The following is a 6616-nucleotide window of genomic DNA, read 5'->3' on the forward strand; positions in this document are numbered from 1 at the left end:
AGTCCACCCTCCAAGCACGGATTCCCTTTTTACCATGTGTTCTGATTCCTCAACCATGCTGCTCCTGTTCCCGCTTGGGTTCTGACAACCTGCACCAGGCTGGCTCCCCCAGCTCTCATGAATTCCCAGCTCATCTACTCTGAATCTGACTCCCCCATACTGGGTTGCCCTCACCTCTGGAGATTGCCTTTCTCATTCTACTTAAACTCTGGTACCACAAGCCAGGTCACCTCTCTGTAGGAATGCTACTTTTACTTCTCTGAGGTGTCTCTATCTGTTGCTACTCTTCTCACTTTGTGGGCTGACCCCTTGCATGGGCACTAGCTTTACCTTGTTTTGAGTTCTGACACCTTACATCTAACAACAGTCCACTACCTGGGCATAGCCACCTTCCTCTCCACTCAGGATTTCTGACATATTGTTTTTTTAATCCCCACAGCTTCCCCAGCCCCATCCCTACTGGTGTGGACAACTACCTTTTCCCGCCCTCATCTAATGGCTTTAAGAGTGATTTTTTTTTTTTTTTTTTAATGAGAAGTCAAGAATGGTCCTACCGCTTTTGTGAATGAAACTCCTTAGGGGATGTTGAGTTATTTCACTTATTTAGTTAATTTATTCATCAAATACATATAAGTTTCTATTTTTTGTCAGGCATTGGTGTAAGTGCTGGAGTTATAGTAGTATACAAAATAGGCAATGTCTCTGATCCTATAGGTTTAGATTCTCATGGAGTTGGAAAGATGCCCTAACCCAAGATACTAATTTGATATTGGCCTATTTTATTAGGACACTGGGATATTAGTTTTGTATACAAAATACCAGTACATCCTGGGCTGGATGCAATGAAGGAAATTAAGGTGAGAATTTTTATGTAGTGATTTAAGTAGGCTCAAAGGGAAAGGTAACCTATAAGAGAAAAGCCCAAAAGGGATGTTTTAAGAATAAAATATCCTGGAGACTTAGAAGGTCAAATACATTATAGAGAGCTCAGAGGGACTCAACTTCTAGTACTTGGAGAAATACTGTGTTTGGTGTGATCTTTGAGGTATAGCTGAGGATTAGAGAAGTAATGGACGTTGCTGTGGTGCAAGATGTAGACTTCATTGGTCTTATCCAAGAAGATGCCGTTATTGGGCTAAAATCTACTTTTTTCTGGTAGTAATATTATAATTAGGTAGTATCCAGCCATTCTTGCAATGATTCATATAGTCATATAGATTTGTTTGTCACTCTGAAGATGTATAGTGTGTAGTAGGGCTTTATGCTAAGGAAAGTGTAAATTTGTTTTTGTGAAGTAATTAAATAATGACTGTGGGGAAACACTTGATTCTCTTTTTCCTTTAAGTTTGTCAGAAAACTGCCAAATTTAACTGAACAAATGCTTTCAGGACAAGTCAGCAGATACTAATACTGATTCCTCTAGAAACTTAAAAACTTTTTTTTTGTCTCAAGATGTACTTATGTGAAAATAAGCCAACTACAACATACCAAAGGCATGCTTGAACTCACAGTTGGACCCACTACACAACAAACAGACATATTTTCCTTTCTCAGTAATTTCATATTTTTCAAATTTATATTTTCACATCAAAACTCATTTAAACCACATGGGTTATGATAAAGAGTAGTTATAATAAAACAGCCACATTTAAAAAATTTTTTTTTCAACGTCTATTTATTTTTGGGACAGAGAGAGACAGAGCATGAACGGGGGAGGAGCAGAGAGAGAGGAAGACACAGAATCGGAAACAGGCTCCAGGCTCTGAGCCATCAGCCCAGAGCCCGACGCGGGGCTCGAACTCACGGACCGCGAGATCGTGACCTGGCTGAAGTCGGACGCTTAACCGACTGCGCCACCCAGGCACCCCTAAACAGCCACATTTTAAATGCTTACATTTGCTTCTATTGGTAACTAAAATCTTTAAAAATATATTGAGAACTTATACTTCTTGTATGATTGCCAAATCTCCTACCAGATTATCCCTCACATAGGTATCAACTATTTTGTCTATTTCTTTTTTCATTCTTTTTCCTTTGTTCTTTTGGGTGCTCAGCATTTTCTCTTCATAGTGTGAATTTCACTGTTCTTTTTTTTTTTTTTTAATGAAGCTCTAACTGACCATCTGTCTTTTCAGTATAGAGAGATGAAATTGGAAGATTGGCCATCATTAATTTTCTCCTTCAACCACCCTAGAGTAAAACAAAAGTATTAAATTGTAAGACCGTTCTGTATTGATCATAGGTAGTTACCCTACCTGTGAAATATGCATGGCTAGCCTCCTAAATTTTGCTTTTTTTATTTCACCAGGCCATGATAATAGCTCTCTTCAATGGAGATAATACATGTAGATGTTTTATGTCAGACTATTAGATTTCATAGGGCACATATATGTGGATTTAGGCTTCAGGAAATGATTCAACAGTGTTACCTTGTTAATGATTATTAAAATATTACTTTTTATTGCAAGTAAGAGAAACCCAACTCAAACCAGCTCAAGCATACAAAGGGAATTTATTAAAAGTCTTCTAGCAACTCCAGTTTAGATGTCAAACCAGGTGATAGAGTGGTTCAAATAATGTTACCATATACAACCTTGCACTCACCATCTCTTTATTCTGATTCCTTATCAATTTACTCAATTCTGGACAGGTGTTCTCTTTATGGTGGAAAGATGACTGCCAGAAGCTCCAGACTTACACTTAACCTTTTGCATTCTTTAGGTGCTTCTCAGTGATCTGATTAGACAGCATTTGGCCACATTCTATTACAAAAACATTCATTATATCCAGGGTAAGGAATATGCTATTGGCCAGACTTATTTCATAGGTCCACCTAAAGTGGACACATCTAGTGTGCTGAAAAGATCCCTTCAGATTTACTCTACAGGTCCTTTGAGCTCCTCCTTGATCTGTCTTTGCTGCTGTTTCCTTGGATCTGCAATCTTCAGAGGATTGCCCTGGGCTACCCTGGCCCATGGAGAGAGAAACATCATGGGGAAGCCAGATGTCTGGGAATCTATACCAGTCCCAAAGTAGCCCATAGCCACTGACTAGATTGGTATGGTATATAAAAGCTCAGCTCTTTGCCAAGAGGCAAAACAAACTGTAATTTGCAATTTATGCTCCAGATCTCTCTCTGGCATTGGATTAAAGCTGGAACTTTACCTGAAATCATATACTTGTCTGACTTACTCCTCTTTCCTATATGCTTCATTCACTTTCTTATGGATTTATCTGGGAGGCACTTCCTTAATGAGTCATTTGCATTCAAATCCATTGCTCTGGATGGGCTTCTCAAAGAACCTGTTCTAAGAAAATTCTGTGAGTGCAGCAGTCCAAACAAACATGGGATCAGGGTTGGAAAAGGAGAGTTCTCAAGGAAAATCAACATGCAATTATCAGATGGGAGATAGACAAGGGTAGATTAAAACAATAGGATTCTAGGAAGGGTAACTTCAAAATTAATGCAAGTTTATTTCTTTTATTGCTTCTTATTGTTTTTAAGGAGCAACTATTTCCTTTAAAGTGTGTAGTAACAATTCTCACTGGTTCACCCTCTGTATTAATATTGTAAATACAGTTCTGTCTTCCCTCTTTGTTTTGATGTTTTGACTTTGGTTGGTTTATTTGAAGGTACACTTGAGGTATTAAGGGTCTTTCCTACTGAGATCTGTGTAATATAGATTGCATAAACTATGTCTGAGCTTGGCCTGCCCATCCCTAATCTTTTTCATCATAACCTGAGACAGCTCCTGCATTTTTGTGTTTTCTATAGATTATATGCCTTAAGGGGATAAATGAATAGTTTTGATTCATTCCCTTTGTCAACTTAATTTCACTCCCAACCGTCTCATTATTAGCATGATGGGATATTATATTTCTCATGTTTAAGTAATGTTTGTCTTTCTTTCAGTGTCTATCTGGTTTTAAAGAAAATACCATAGTTTGCCTTATAAAAATGTGCTTTAAGAACAATGCGTACCTGCTTTCCCTCAGTCAATGTATAGTTTCTCTTAAATTCATTAAGTGGCCAACTATATGACCAGCCATTTTTGTATATGCATATGTTCTATGCAATTCTGAACAGGCTTTGGGGCATCATTAAAACAAATAAACAAACAAAACTAATTTATGTTTAGAAATGTCAGTGGTTTAAACCCCATATCTACTTTTAAAATACTATTCTTCACACATTTTTTACCACTGTTAGCATTACTTTACCTCTTCTACCTGAGTTATTTTAGCTTTTTACAAACTGCATTGATAACAGTAATCAAAAGCCATTTAGAGGGGCTTCAACAACCCAGTTTTAAGTGCCACTTTTCCCCTAAAACTAGCCTGATTCTACTTTGTGCTACTTTGCTCTTTACTAAAAGGTTTTATTTATCATAATGTATACCTACATATGGCTCATCTTCATATACCCAGCTCTTGGCACATTTGTAGATATATAGAGTGTACTTAATTAATGTTGTTTGAATCATACTTCATAAATTACATTTCGTGTACAATATGCTTTTGGTGCTTCAAGTTTTAATTTTAAAATAATTGTTTATATGAGTTGTGGGCCTGCACCTTTGGGAACATCTTTAAGGTTTATAAAGCAGCTTATACTTTTTACCCTTACATAATCCTTACCACACACTGTAAAGCAGGTATAATTTCCACTCTACAAATTAAGAGGTTGAAATTCTTAGGAAAAGTTAAACAACTGGCCTAAGGCCATACATCTAAGTAGTGAAGCTTGGATCAAACCCAGACCTTCTGACTTGATACCACAATTCTCTCTTTATTCTTGAATTGGCATCCTGGCATTAGTTTACAATCTTATCCTTTAGAAAAAGGATGACTTACTTTCCTCCTGTGATAGGTCTAAGAAATGTTTATTTTTTAATTCCTTCTTTTTAATTAGGAGATAGCATATTCACTAATCTTTTTCTCTTAAACCCACTACTGACCTCCTTTTTTCCCCGTTATCTGTAACACAATCTATATAGATTCCTTTCCTTTGTTTTTTCCTTTTCTTTAATTCTGTTCCAGTTCCCTTTGTTTCTTTCCATTTATGTTCTCACTTATGAAAATGGAAGCCTCTTTTTTTGTTTTTGAAAGCCCAAGACTTCTCTTTCTCCTTGAAGAATTAGAAAAATCTTTTAAAAGTATCTCACTATTTTCTGATGTGTTTTTAAGCTTAAAAAATATATAAGGTGTATATTTTTGACAGAACTATCATATATTTATTATAGACAGTTGGGAAATGATGCTTTCTTTTTATTACTGAATTGCCAGTGCTAATGTGATAATTTGGCACAAATAAACATTTATTAATACACAAATGCACACATATACTCATAGGCCATACACAGAAGAATGAGTGGGTGTGGGGAAATAGATCTACCTACATAAATGGGTTAGAAAAAAGCTTAGGGGTGGAAAGCTGCCACCACAGGGTGAAAGCACCCAGGTTAGCTAGAGAGATATTGTAATGGGATCATGAGTAAAATTACTTTACATCTGACATCAGTCTACATTGATCACAAACTCCTTGACCAAAAACTCCTCGTTGATCACTTACCCCCCACACCCTTTGCTTCCTAAACACACAAATTAATGATTACTGATTGTTTTCTCTACAGGCACTATGTATGTAAGATCTTATTTACTTTGCATTCACCATGCAGGTAATATCTTGTGAGCTCAATAATTGTGGAGATGAAACCCCTGTTTGGGGCTCTTGTGTCCTCCTGGACATTAGCCTCTTTCTTATTCAATTCTGTGTCCACTCTCTTACTGGACAAGAGAGAACTACAGATTCATAGGCTGTGACAGAGTGGCATATAACAAAGCTAGGACCAAAGAATGGAAGAACTATTTTAAGAAGTTTAAAATACAAAATAATATCAAAAACAGTATAAAACTTTAAAGGTATTTTTGCAATAAGTAAGAACAGTCTAGACCTACTGTGTAGAGAAATGATATAATGTTTACAACTGACTCTGAGAAAGGTCAGTTATTCAATTTCAACTTCTGTTCTTCTGATTTCTTTCCCAAAGATACTTGCCATAATGGCTTTGAGGAGTTATAAGCCGAAGGCAAAAGAAGCTTTGTATTCAGCTTTTCAATTGTGCATAGGTTATCACAGGTATTAAACAATATGTCACATTCCTGACTAATTTATTTTCAAATATCTACTGCCTAGACAATGCCTAGCCTGGTGCCTGCCCTCATGCAGTGGCTCTCTGATGTGAACATCCTGAATAATGTCATCACTGTCAGCCATCTTTGAGGAATCATGAAAAGTGCCAGAACTAAAGCAGGGAAAATGTGTCTTCTCAAAACTACAAAATAATGAGTTTACTGAAGATACCTAGCAGCTTGCTAGGATGGATTGAGAGTCTTCAGGGAATGAAGCACTGAGTCTGACCTAGAAGGGGACCTCAGGCAAGTAACAAGATAAAAGTATAGAGTCATTGAAATGAGCCCATATTAAAGGAGGATTTTCTATAAAGCCATTGTTTTTCATATCTTTTCATAAATATATATTTACATATATACATTTCTTTCTTTCTTTCTTTCTTTCTTTCTTTCTTTCTTTCTTTCTTTCTTTCTTTCTTTCTTT

The sequence above is a fragment of the Herpailurus yagouaroundi genome, unplaced genomic scaffold (assembly GCF_014898765.1).
Source record: "Herpailurus yagouaroundi ecotype Mexico unplaced genomic scaffold, PumYag 188, whole genome shotgun sequence".
NCBI classification, from domain to species: Eukaryota; Metazoa; Chordata; class Mammalia; order Carnivora; family Felidae; genus Herpailurus; species Herpailurus yagouaroundi.